The sequence below is a fragment of the Hemiscyllium ocellatum genome, chromosome 33 (assembly GCF_020745735.1).
Source record: "Hemiscyllium ocellatum isolate sHemOce1 chromosome 33, sHemOce1.pat.X.cur, whole genome shotgun sequence".
NCBI classification, from domain to species: Eukaryota; Metazoa; Chordata; class Chondrichthyes; order Orectolobiformes; family Hemiscylliidae; genus Hemiscyllium; species Hemiscyllium ocellatum.
Window position 1 is genome coordinate 18,312,347 of NC_083433.1, and position 14,480 is coordinate 18,326,826.

At 44.7% G+C, this 14,480-nt stretch overlaps 1 non-coding gene across 1 annotated transcript; it reads right to left on the bottom strand.

Annotated features, from left to right (window-relative positions):
* Nucleotides 1-2,636: 2,636 nt before the first annotated feature.
* trnastop-uca (transfer RNA opal suppressor (anticodon UCA)) lies at nucleotides 2,637-2,723 on the bottom strand. The gene has a single exon. It is a non-coding gene; the product is annotated as a tRNA-Sec (tRNA).
* Nucleotides 2,724-14,480: the final 11,757 nt, after the last annotated feature.

Below are 14,480 nucleotides of genomic sequence, written 5' to 3' on the forward strand. Positions count from 1 at the left end.
GTGGAGAGAGTCTTATATAAAACAGAGGAAATTGCAATACTTTATACTCAGGGTTAGTAGTTAGTCAGTCTCATCCAACCAGTTCTCATATTCCATGCAGGTTCATCTCACACAATACCAATATTTTCCATTGATTTTAAAAATGCTTTTAAATAAAATTGTGATTATCTTCACAATTTTATGGATTAATAATGCAAATGAGGATCATTAGACAACATTTATGCAACCTCTAAATGGATGCCACCACCAGACCCATATTCCAAACCCCTCCCTTGTCAGCCGTCCACAAGGACCATTCCATCCAGGACACCCTGGTGCACTCCTCCTTCACTCCCAACACACCCACCCCATCCACAGCCCCACAGAACATTCTCCTGCAACCACAGAAGATGCTACATCTGACCATTTACTTCCTCCCTCCTCACCATCTAAGGTCCCAAATACACCTTCCAGATGAAGCAGTGCTTTACTTGCACATCCCACAACCTCGTCTACTGCTTTCTCTGCTCACAATGTGGTCTCTAGCACATAAGGGAAACAAAGCACAGACTGGGTGACCGTTTTGTAAAACACCTACAACCTGTCCGCAAAGAAGACCCTGAGCTTCCAGTTGCCTGCCACTACAACACTCCACTCTGGTCCCTGGCCAACATCTCTGTCTCAGACTTGCTGCAGTGCTCCAGTGAAGCTCAGAGCAAGCTGGAAGGACAGCACTACATTTCCCATTTGGAAAATGCAGCATTCTGGACTTCTTATCGAGTTCAACAATTTTAGGGTTGCAATTTAAGTTTTCCCCAAGCTTTCCCCCACCCCCACATACCCGGCCTCTTCATTACATGGGCTGCTACCACACACAACCCATTGTCAGCGACTAATTGTCCCCATTAGCAACATCTCCCAGGTTTGTCTTTATCCACTCCTTTGTCTGTCCAACTATTTTTCTCTCTCTTGCGGCTCTATCTCCACCTATCCTTTAATCCTCCTGCCTCCCATCTCCATAATACTGCATAAAAACTATGCTCACCGCTCTGTGGCTGACCATTCCAATTTCACCTTCCACTCCATCAAGGTCATGCAGGTACTGGGCCGCCTCCACCGCAAACCATTACCACCCGATGCCTGGAGGAGGAACGCCTCATATTCCATCTTGGGACCCTGCAACCACACAAGATAAATGTGGATTTCAACAGCTTCCTAATTTCCCCTCCCTCCACATTATCCAAGTCCCATACTTCCAACTCGGCGTGGGTCTCCCGACCTGTCCGTCACTCCCCCCAGACGCACCACCTTCTCCCTCACCTTCATCCACCTATCGCTTTTTCAACTAACTTCACACAACCCAACTTCCCTCCCCTTTATCTCAGCCCACAACCCTATTTTCTGATCAAGGAGCTCGAAACATCAATTTTCCTACTCCTCGGATGCTTCCTCACCTGCTGCGCTTTCACAGCAACACACTCTCGACTCTGATCCTCAGCACCTGCAATCCTCACTTCCTCCTTTCTGAAGAATGGATCCTGGACCTAAAACTTTAAGTCTGATTTCTCTCCACAGATGCTGCCAGGATTGCACGAGGATTAGGTCGATGATGAGCAGGATGAATAGAGTAGAAAGGGAGAACCTCTTCCCACCCGTAAAAGGTGCGGTGAGAGATCATAGATGGGGATAGGTAATGGAAGAAAGAAACATTTTCACTGAGCGAGTAGTACGAAATGAACATCGTGGGAGTATGATGGAGACAGGGTTCAACAGGAGTGCAAGAGAACATTGGATCACTATTTGGATAGAAATAGTGAGCAAGGTTATGGGGGAAAGGCAGGAGAGTGGCACTCGGGAATGATGTTTGTCTGAAGGGCCAATATAGGCAAGATGGCATCCTGTCACACCATAACAATTCTTGATTCGTTGACTGAGAGATGGAGAAGGGTGACCAATTTGCCTTTGGTGACCTTGAGTGGAAAGGAATAAGCCAGATGGAGTGGGTGTGGCTTCGATTAAGTTGACCAAAACAGAGGATAGCACCGCTGTGAGTGCTGAGGCAGGTCACAAACTATGGGGGTGTGTGAATTGGGAGGCCGGTGCTGGACAGTGAAATGTTTAGGGCTAAAACAATATGGCCAGTTGAGCTATGAAGGGATTTGCCTCGCTGTTGATCGTTTCAAATGGATTGCAACATATTTTCACTGTGGATGCGTGTTTATGATGTTGGGAAATCAGTTCTGATTATCTTCTGGACTGGCTGAGAGAAGTCAACTCCATTTTAAAGCAGCACCAGTAATGAGGTGGGGGATATGGATCTGAACACAAGAGATTCTGACCTACTCTTGCTGATGGCTTTCTCTGTGGGTACGGTCAATCTGGGCAGGAATGGAGCTGTGTCACAGGAAACCATGCCACCTCTTCGTTCAAACTGTCTCTGCTGTTCTTGCACCCACCTCAGAGAAACAGAAATCAACTCTCTGCTATATCAAACTGCATCTTTGCTTTGTGTGTAAAGAAAGGGTTTTGATGTTTGCTCTTAAATCACGAGTAAAATCTTAATAAAATGCCCCTGTCAATCCTCTGACAAATAACACTCCTGAGCCAACCTTTAAACCTCTGACACAAGTTAAACACAAGCCCCTACACACACACTGCGCCTGGATGGTGGAATTGAACCACTCTGTCGCTAAACAGCTACAGGTTTGAAGCCTGCACCCTAGACCACTAGGAATCACCCAGGCATTAGGTTGGGGTGGAGAGAGTCTTCTATAAAACAGAGGAAATTGCAATACTTTATACTCAGCGTTAGTAGATAGTCAGTCTCATCCAACCAGTTCTCAATATTCCATTCAGGTTCATCTAACACATTACCAGTATTTTCCATTGATTTTAAAACTGCTTCTAAATAAAATTGTGATTATCTTCACAATTTAATGGATTAATAATGCAAATGAGGAACATTAGACAACATTTCTGTGATCTCCAAATGGATGCCACCACCAGACCCATATTCCAATCCCCTCCCTTGTCAACCTTCCACAAGGACCATTCCCTCCAGGATACTCTGGTGCACTGCTCATTCACTTCCAACACACCCACCGCATATACAGCCAACAGAACATTCCCCTGCAATCACAGAAGGTGCCACATCTGTCCGTTTACTTCCTCCCTCTTCACCATCTAATGTCCCAAATTCACCTTCCAGGTGAAGCAGCACTTTACCTGCACATCCCACAATCTCATCTCCATCTTTACCTGCTCATGATGTGGTCCCCTGTACATTCCGGAAACAAAAGACAGATTCAGTGACCATTTTGATGAACACTTAAATCCTGTCCACAAAAAAGACCCTGAGCTTTCAGTTGCCTGTCACTACAACACCCCAGCCTGGTCCCTGGCCAACATCTCTGTCTCAGTCTTGCTCCTGTGCTCCAGTGAAGCTCAGCACAAGCTGGAAGAATAGCACCTCATTTTTCATTTGGGAACCCTGCAGCAATCAGGACTTCTCATTGAGTTCAACAATTTAGTGTTTGAATGACTTTCCCCAAGCTTTCCCCCACTCTGATACATCAGGTCTCATCACTACATAGGCTGCTACCACACACAACCCATTGTCAGCTACTAATTGTTCCTATTAGCAGTGAATCATTCTCCCAGGCTGGCCTTCATCCACTCCTTTGTCTGTCCAAGTGTTTTTCTGTCTCTGGGGGCTCTATTTCCAACCATCCGTTAATCTTTCTGCCTCCCCTCTCCCTATATACTGCATAAAATCTATGCTTAATCGCAGTGTCATCATTTCTGAAGAAAGGTCACTGGATCTAAAGCTTTAACTCTGATTTCTCTCCACAGATGGGCGGCACGGTGGCACAGTGGTTAGCACTGCTGCCTCACAGCGCCAGAGACCTGGGTTCAATTCCCGACTCAGGCGACTGACTGTGTGGAGTTTGCACGTTCTCCCCGTGTCTGCGTGGGTTTCCTCCGGGTGCTCCGGTTTCCTCCCACAGTCCAAAGATGTGCGGGTCAGGTGAATTGGCCATGCTAAATTGCCCGTAGTGTTAGGTAAGGGGTAATGTAGGGGTATGGGTGGGTTTCGCTTCGGCGGGTCGGTGTGGACTTGTTGGGCCGAAGGGCCTGTTTCCACACTGTAAGTCTAAGTATCTAAGATTCTGCCGGGATTGCACGAGGAATGGGTTAACAGAGATCAGGATGAATAGAGTTGATAGAGAGAAACTCTTCCCACTCATGAAATGTCCAAGAACCAAGAGGTGATAGATGGGGATTGGTGATGGAAGAGAAGACATTTTCCTTGAGCGAGTAATTATGGTATGAAATGAATTACGTGGGAGTGTGGTGGAGACAGGGTTCAACAGGCATGCAAGAGAACATTGGATTATTATTTAGATAGAAATAGTGAGCAATGTTATGTGGGGAAAAGGCAGGAGAGTGGAACAAGGGAATGATGCTTGGCTGAAGGGCCAGCACAGGCAAAATAGCCTCCTGTCACACCATAACAATACTTGGTTCGGTGGCTGAGAAATGGAGAAGGGTGACCAATTTGCCTTTGGTGACTCCGAGTGAAATGGGGTAAGCCAGATGGAGTGGGTGTGGCTTTGATGAAGTTGACCAAATCAGAGGGCAGCACCGCTGGGAGTGCTGAGGCAGGTCACAAACTATGGGGGTGTGTGAATTGGGAAACCAGTACTGTAAGGTAAAATGTTTAGGGCTGAAACAATATGAGGGGACATGCTTCGGTGTTGATCATTTCACATGGAACGTAACATTTTTCACTGTGGATCCCTGTTTATGACCTCAGGAAAGCCATCCTGATGATCTCCTGGTCTGACAGAGAGAGGTCAACTCCATTGTCATGGCAACACCAGGGATGAGTTGGGGTGGAGCAGCCGAACACAAGAGAACCTGATCTACTGTTGCTGACAGCTTCCTTGGTGGGTACGGTCAATCTTGGCGGGAATGGTACAATGTCACGGAAAACCCTGCCACCTCTTATTTTCCAACTGCCCCTCCTGTCCCTGTCCCCACCTCAGGGAAAATGAAGCCAAGTCTCTGTCGGACCAAACTGCATCCTTGCTTTGTGTGTAAAGAAGTGGTTGTGATGTTTGCTCTTAAATTACATGAGTATAATCTTAACAGATGCCCTCTTATATCCTCTAACAAATAGTACACCTGATCCAACCTAACACAAGGTAAACACAGACAGCAACCCTTATCCATACTGCACCTGGAAGATGGAATTGAACCACCCTGTCACTAGTTAGCTCCTCGTTTGAAGCCTGCACCCTGGACCAGTAGGAATCATCCAGGCAATTAAATAAAGGAGGACAGAATCTTATATAAAACAGGGTTAGTAGATAGTCAATGTGAACGAACCAGTTCTCAATGTTATATTTAGATTCACAATCCACATTACCAATATTTTCCATGTACATTCAGAACTGGTATTAAATAAAGCTGTGTTTATATTCAAACCTTTTATGAATTGATAATGCAAATCAGATTGCATGTTAATAAACATCCTGTGGCTTTCATTGATTGGTTTAGGATGGAGCTGTTGGGGAGGTGACAGAAATCCTCATTCAGACGCAGGTTGGTGGGATTCGCTGCTCATTGGCAGTCGATGTAGGGGCACAAACTATTGAATAATCCCACAATTCCAGACGAATGGATTTATCACTCTCCAATAACCTGAGTGCAATCCTGCAATATACACTCAATTCCTGATCACAATCATTGACAGGAAACTGTGTCCTCAGTAATGGGGGCATGCTTGAATTTTGTTATTGCTTACAGAAACTCGCCTTTCTAACTGGATGGGTGCTCTAACATTCTGGTCTCTTTTATTGGGTGTTGGACTTGGATGACGACAGCGGGGAATTTGTCAAAGAGCAGTGAGTTGGAAGTGAGGTATCTGTCCACCTTCTGCCAGTGAGGCACTCCAGTGGGGGACCTCCAGTTTTACTTCAGTTTTTCCCCCCATCAGTGAGTTCCAGGAGGCTTCAAGCCCCTGCAGTTCTCTGTGCCATTTTCTCTTGAGAATACAATGGAGAGCTAAGCCCACTTCTCACCTTTAAATGAGGCAATGTTACGATGGGCGAATTAAAACTGGGTCTACAGATGTAATTCAGTTGACGTTTTAAAAGTGTTGACTCTCTTCCTTATTTTATCACCTCCCAAGTCCACATTTGAACAGAAACTATCTGTGGAATTGAGGACATGAGAGAGGAGAAGCAGGAGAGAAGGTGAAGACAGGCCACAGGGAGGTGGAGAGAAGCTGGATGGGGGAGGGAGGAAGAGAAGCAAAGAATTCAGCGCAGAGAGGGGACAGAGGAAAAGGCGATGAGGGGGGAATGGGTGTGTAGGGGAGAGGGAGGAGGAGGATGTTTGAGGGGAGTCATGGAGAGAAAAAGGAGGAATGAGGGAAAAGGAGGGAGGGAAGGGAACGAGTAGGGAATGGACAAGAGAGGTGGAAAAGCTAACAGGAGAGGAGGGAGGCATAAGCAAAAACCTGTGAATGCTGGGGATGGAGAAAGGTAGGGAGCGAGAGCAAGGGAAACTATAGGAAAAGGAAGATAGAAAACAGAGGAAGGGATGGAACATTGGTACAAGGAGATAGCATGGGTAAGACGAAGATACAGGGTTCAAGATTTGCCTGAAGAGAAGGGGATAATGTATGACTTTTATATGAAAGGACAATGGGAGATGTTTGTCTGGGTGTGATGCATTGCTGGAACAGTGGGCTGAGATAACTCATTTTTGATTCACCGTGAAGTGGGTTATAGTGACTATATTTTTTCTAGAGTCCATTCTGTCTTGGCCAGAATATCTTCCACATTGAATCTTTGCAGAAGCTTTCTTTCATATTTTGAGGTTCGGGCATTTTCTGATGTATTTTGTTTTGGATTAATTTTCTTTAAAAGGAGCATATGGAAAAAAAAACTTGAACAGTTGCGTGAAGCACAGTGAATGTCCTTATCACATGACATTACATTGAGCCCATTGCCTCCAGATGTAATGTCTTTGGAATACTGAAAACACTAGCTGTTTCGACACATAACAGATGCAATACTTATTTCTAATACTATTTTCCATTAGTTTTGTAAAGAGAGTGAAGGTATTGAATATCAAAAGCACCTGCAGTTTTAGAGCAACCTGTGTCTGAAAACTGTCTACAATACAATATCACCAGACACTTTACAGGAGCATTAGGAATCAGGAATTGATTCTGAGGAAGCCAAGAGGATTTTTTCCCAATTAGGTTGAACAGGTGAGTTCTCACAATTATCAGAAAACAAAAGGAAAGAGAGCTAGAGGAATGGAATTATTTGAAGAGGAAATTCCAGACTATCATTTAACATTGACCAAGGGCAAATATGACCATGATCTTGGGAAAATCTCCTGCTTTTCTTCATGAAAAAGATGCATGAGTTTTTTAAATTTCAATGAAACAGGAATGCTGCAGCAAGAACTGGCCTTTCCAGCCCTTCAGTGATACCTTGGCTCAACCGTGAACTAACTTCATATACCCCTTATTATGGACTAGGCTAGACCCTCAAAACCCTGACCCTAACTCTGATAGTTGTTTTAAGCAGGATATTCCAGGAGAGATGCAGCTGGTGAAACCACTCCGTGTTAAACAAAACAGAATTTATTTACAAATTACAGAATGAAACACAAACAACAGAAAGCAGAATACCGAATATCTTAACCTCTCATGATCTTAACAGATCATCCCAGTTTAATGATGCTGTTCCAAATACTTGCAACAATCCCCATAAATACCCCTTGGCATAAAAAGTAAAGTCAAACACTAGTTCTTACAGATAGAAATCAGAGAGAAAGTACCAGTCTGGACCTCCTTCTTTGGGTCCAGCAGCTTTCTTTTCATACACTGCTAAAAACCCAAGCCAAACCAGAGAAAGTTAAAAACCACACAACACCAGCTTATAGTCCAACAGGTTTATTTGGAAGCACTAACTTTCAGAGCACTGCTCCTTCATTAGGCGGTTGTGGAATATAAGATCGTAAGACACAGAATTTATAACAAAACATTACAGTGTGATGTAACTGAAATTATATATTGAAAAAGACTTGGATTGTTTGTTAAGTCTCTCATCTTTTAGAATAGGCATGTTGGTTTTAGTTCTTTCATATATAAATTCCAGAACTTTCTTAAAGTTACATTCTCAAATGAACTTTAACAATGGGTGCCATGGCGGCCCAGGTAATGCATTAAAGCTGTGAGGTGCTCTGTGTGAGACTGTCTGTGCCACATTGTTCAGATGGATTCCATTTCTAAAAAAGGATTTTACAGAATCTCACATGGATTCCTGCAGTTTTTGAGCAAAATAAAATGTAATTTTGCAAGTACAAGTTTATTCCACAAACTTATACGTGTATGTGTGCATGTGGGTGTGTGTCCGAGGGAGTATGAGTGTCTGTGAGTGAGTGGGTGTATATGTGTGTGTGTGTGATTATGAGCATAAAGGGGTATAAGTCTATGAGAGGGTGCACGTGTGGGTGCGTATGTGTGTGCATATGAGAGAGAGCTTGTATATGAGAGGGGGCCTGCGTGAGTGTATGGGTCTGTAGGAGTGTGTGTGTACATCTGTAGGAGTATCTGTGTCTGTCTGTCTGTCTGTGTGTAGTGCAGTGGGATCACCTGTAGTGTGATATGAACTCAAGGTGCTGGTTGAGGCCATCGCCATGGATACCGAACTTGACCATCAGCCTCTGCTTGGCCACTTTGCTTTGTTGCTTGTCCCAAAGTCCACCTTGGAGGATGGACACCTGAAGGTCTGAGGTCAAATGTTTTCTGTGAAGTTTGCTCCCCATTTAGGAAACTAGGTAAAAGCACACTGCGCGCAAGACCCCACCCCCCATTTGCTCCTGCCCCCCCAATCACACGCCCCAACCCCATCTGCTCCCACCCCCAACCCCGCAGCCCCAACCCCACCCTCTGTCCATCTCCACCCATCATCTGACCCCTGTCTGTGCCCCACCCCCCCCACTTTCCAACCCTCCGTGGCGGCTGGTCTGGACACCAACAGTAAGACTGCTGCTGCCTTTGTGGAGGAAGTCTCCAAATAGCGTGCATGCACATACACATACACACACACACACACACACACACAAAACTTTTTGACAGGTTCCACCCTCTGCCCCTGTACAGGACAATGTTAGAGAGATTATCTGGAGAAGGGGGAGTTTAGGGTACACCCCTGTGTAGAACCTCAGGGAAAGCGCTGGGAGAGACAGAGAGGTTGGGAGGTCAATCATTTAGAGATGGTGCCTGGACTGTCCAGGATTGTTCTCGGCAGCATTTCAGCGTGCCGAGTTCGTTTTTAATCACTGTACACGTAAATAAAAGATGCGATCAGGGTTGAAACAACTCTTTGGCGAATTGTTTCTATCGGGACCCTGAGTTCCCCTTTGGATTACCTGATATTTGAATAATTGATAATCGAGGTTCCTCTGTACACGGTGAGTGGTGTCCCCACATGTAATGGTGGGGATAGCAGAGAAAAGCTGAAGTGGAAGAACTGGCCATTCCCTTTCATTGTACAAGTGTTTTGTTTTAAACTTGAAAGCCTTCTGCTTGAGGCAGTATCTGTTAGGTATTATCAAATTGGCCCTAAAACCCTTCAACCCCCAGACTGATTGGAGTCTGTGTCATTTATCGAAATAAGAACTTTTGATGACAAAAGTCTATCAGCTTCAAATTTAAATGAACAATTAATCCAGCCCCGATGAGCAATTGTATAGAGGCTTTGTGAGACAATACATAAGGAAGGACAAACTTGCGATAGAGAGAGTACAGCAGAGGTTCACTCGACTAAATCTTGGGATGATGGGATTGTTCAATGGGGAGAGAGTGAGCGAACATGAAATGTGTTCTCTCAAGTTTAGAATAAAGAGCAAAGAGCACTACAGCACAGGAACAGGCCCTTTGGCTCTCTAAGCTTGTGCTGACACATTTTGCCCTTCCATGCTAAAACTGTCTCCACTTACAGGAACTGTATACCTTTGCTCCCTTCTAATTTATGTATTCTTCCAGGGGTTTCTTGAATGCTGCTATTGTGAAGAATAGGCGATGATCTGATTGAAATTTCCAAAATGGCTAGACAAGGATGATGCTGCCCTGACAGGGTGGGTACCTAGTACCAGGAGACATTATCTTAGAATAAGGGGATACCCACTTAGGACTGAGATGAGGATGAATGCCTTCAAGCAGAGGGTGGAGAATCTTTACATTTCTTTCTCCAGAAGGCTCAATCATTTGAGTACATTCAAGACTGAGAGTTTTCACAGCAGTACTAAGAATCAAGGAATGTCTGGAATCTGCGGCAAAATGCTATGAAAGTGAAATGGCCTACTCCTGTTTCTCTTTGTGAAAGAGTGTTTCGCTGTGCACAGAAGTTCCAAACTTCATTTCCAAAACTGTGGTTCTAATTTTTTAATCAATACCCTCTAATCTTCAAAGAGTTTTTGCCTATCTCATCGATCTGCTTATACAATCACAGAATTGTTATGTTACAGAAGGAGACCATTTAACCCATTGTCCCTGCACTGGTTCTATCCCCTAGTACCAATCTCCTCCTTTATCTCCATATCCCTGCATGCCATTTCTATCCAAATAATAATCCAATGCCCTCTATTTCCTCAAGCAATGTGAAAACTCCTATCTCATCATCCTTTAATATTCTAAAATTCCAGGAAATGCAATCTTTGTTTCTGTCATCTCCCCTCATAATTTAAGGGGAGTCCAGGCACCATTCTGGGAAATCCTTGCTGCAATTCCTCTAAAGACCGAGAACAGAGGAACAGCTTTTAACTTTATGTCTCATTCAGAAGGTCATGAAACTGCAAACTCTCTTAGAACTGTCAGGACAGAAACGAGGTGTGAATGCCTCGCAGTTAGAAACTGGGCCAAACCCATAGTCTACCATTCCCTTTTGAAAGTTATTCAGATATGGTAGAAAGAGTCCATTAAAAGTCAAGCCAATCATGAGTCATTAAACAACTTTTATTTGTACAAGTTACATTGAGGATCCAACAGTTCACTCATTCATTCATTCATTCATTCACTCATTCAAACTTTGCATTCATTCATTCAAGCTTTGAATGTATGAAAACAAAGTCTGAATGAATGAATGAATGAATCAATCAATCAATCAATCAATCCAAAGATTAAATGGACAGATGAATGAATCTGAAGATTTCATTCATTGATTGAATGAATGAATGAAATCTTCAGATTCATTCATCTATTCATTTAATCTTTCGATAGATTGAATGAATGAATACAAAGTCTGAATGAATGAATCAATCAATCAATCAATCAATCTGAAGATTAAATGAATAGATGAATGAATCTGAAGATTTCATTCATTCATTCAATCAATCTTCAGATTCATTCATCTATTCATTTAATCTTTGGATTGATTCATTGATTCATTCAAACTTTGTACTCATTCATTCAACCTTTGAATGAATGAATAAATCAATCAATCCAAAGATTAGATGAATAGATGAATGAATCTGAAGATTGATTGAATGAATGAATGAAATCTTCAGATTCATTCATCTATTCATTTAATCTTTGGATTGATTGATTAATTGATTGATTGATTGATTGATTGATTGATTGATTGAATCAATCAATCATTCATTCAATCTTTAGATTCATTCATTTGGCACTGAAGCTGCCCCACACCCAACCTTACTGTAGCCAGCCCAACTCACAAAGTCATGGACACCTGCTGGCATCTAGGAAACGTACACTGCACTTCCTCCAAAGACCCAAAGTATCATCTAGTGGTTAGGACTCAGGGCTCGGACTGCTGTGGCCCCTGGATTCAGTCCTCAGTCAGGGAATGGCAATTGTTTGGGGGAAAAGACAAAAGATTGGCACCAGACATTACAGCTGGAGCAGACATGATGAACTGAATAGTCTCTGTCTGCTAACATCATAATTCCGTGCATATCTCAGGACTCATCTGCATATTTCTATAATAATCACTTATACTTTGAAGAAAGATATGACATCCAATTTGCACACACCATTATACGGCAAAATCAGCAATAATGTACATGACCAGTTTACATTGTCATCAGTTGAGGGATAGGTATCGGCCATGACTCCCCTAAGAACTCTCTCTTTTCTTCAAATACTGTTATTGGATCTTGTACATTCAGCTTAGAGGGTTAAAGAGGGTTTAAAGCCTCAACTGCAAAGAGGGACCTCCAACAGTGCAGCACTTCCTCAGTGCTTCATTAAGCTTTTCCAGCTGAAAATGTGTTGCTGGTTAAAGCACAGCAGGTTAGGCAGCATCTCAGGAATAGGGAATTCGACGTTTCGAGCATAAGCCCTTCATCAGGAATGAGAGAGAGTAGCCAAGCAGGCTAAGATAAAAGGTAGGGAGGAGGGACTAGGGGGAGGGGCGATGGAGGTGGGATAGGTGGAAGGAGGTCAAGGTGAGGGTGATAGGCCGGAGTGGGGTGGGGGCGGAGAGGTCAGTAAGGAGATTGCAGGTTAGGAGGGCGGTGCTGAGTTGAGGGAACCGACTGAGACAAGGTGGGGGGAGGGGAAATGAGGAAACTGAGAAATCTGAATTCATACCTTGTGGTTGGAGGGTTCCCAGGCGGAAGATGAGGCGCTCCTCCTCCAGCCGTCGTGTTGTTATGTTCTGCCGGTGGAGGAGTACAAGGACCTGCATGTCCTCGGTGGAGTGGGAGGGAGAGTTAAAGTGTTGAGCCACGGGGTGGTTGGGTTGGTTGGTCCGGGCGGCCCAGAGGTGTTCTCTGAAGCGTTCCGCAAGTAAGCGGCCTGTCTCCCCAATATAGAGGAGACCACATCGGGTGCAATAGATGATGTGTGTGGAGGTACAGGTGAACTTGTGGCGGATATGGAAGGATCCCTTGGGGCCTTGGAGGGAAGTGAGTGTGGAGGTGTGGGCGCAAGTTTTACATTTCCTGCGGTTGCAGGGGAAGGTGCCGGGGGTGGAGGTTGGGTTGGTGGGGGGTGTGGATCTGACGAGGGAGTCACGCAGGGAGTGGTCCTTGCGGAACGCTGATAGGGGAGGGGAGGGAAATATATCCTTGGTGGTGGGGTCCGTTTGGAAGTGGCGGAAATGACGGCGGATGATATGTTGTATGCGGAGGTTGGTGGGGTGGTAGGTGAGAACCAGTGGGGTTCTGTCTTGGTGGCGGTTGGAGGAGCGGGGCTCAAGGGCGGAGGAGTGGGAAGTGGAGGAGATGCGGTGGAGGGCACCGTCGATCACGTCTGGGGGGAATCTGCGGTCCTTGAAGAAGGAGGCCATCTGGGCTGTGCGGTGTTGGAACTGGTCCTCCTGGGAGCAGATGCGGCGGAGACGAAGGAATTGGGAATATGGGATGGAGTTTTTGCAGGGGGCAAGGGGGGGAGGAGGTGTAGTCCAGGTAGCTGCCATTGACATTCTGCCATTGCTGAATTCCCCCACTAACATCATGTTGGGAGTTACCATTAACAAGAAACTGAATGGATCTGGACTAGTTATGTTGTCTCCCTGTAGTCTTACCTGACCATAGGGCAGCTCTCAATACTGGTAGTGTTTAAACCAAAGGACCACCTTACCTCAGGCAAAGGGAGAGGTTGAGAAGGACAGCTCTTCATAGCAACTTCAGCCAGTGATGGGAATTGAACTTAAGCTATTAATGCCACAGGGCTTTGCAAACCAACTATTCAGCCATCTGAGCTAAACCAATTCCCTAGACTGCCTGCATAAATACTGGGCTATAAGAACAGGTCAGACACTTGAAATCCTGCAGCAAGTAACATCTCCTGAGACCCAAAGCAAGTCCACCATCTATAAGGCACAAGCCTGGAATTTGATAGAATATTCTCTACTTGTCTGGACGAGTAAATTAGATTGCTGTACCTTCTGCAACATCAGACCTCAAAACTTCCAAGTTTAAGCATGCCCCAACTGCTTTCAGATAGAACAGGATTCAAGGACGGAATTACCACGCCATCTTCTGCAAACTTCACTCCTAGTTGCTCAACATCTTCTCTTGGAAAGATATTACTGTCCCTTCACTGTCACTGGGCAGGACCCTGGAATTCGTTTCCCAAAAGTACTGTGGGTGCTTTTGGAATGTAGCAGATCAAGATAGTGACTCACCCACCATCTAGATTGTAACTGGAGATGTGTCCTAGCCAGTGATGCCCATGTCCCAAAAATAAGTAACCTGCGTCAGCAAGACCTGGACAATGGGTAGATTCGACTGGTGTTTAACATGGCTGCTACTTGCAATAAAGTGCGAGCAGTGACCATCACCAGGAAAGGAGAACTAGACCATCATCTCTTGACATTTAATGGTGTGACTATCACTGAATCCCTCACTTAATGTTCTGGGGTTACCACTGACCGGAAACTGAACTGGACCATCTGTATAAAGACTGCAACTACCTCATCAAAGCAGAAACCAGGAAATCAAAGCTG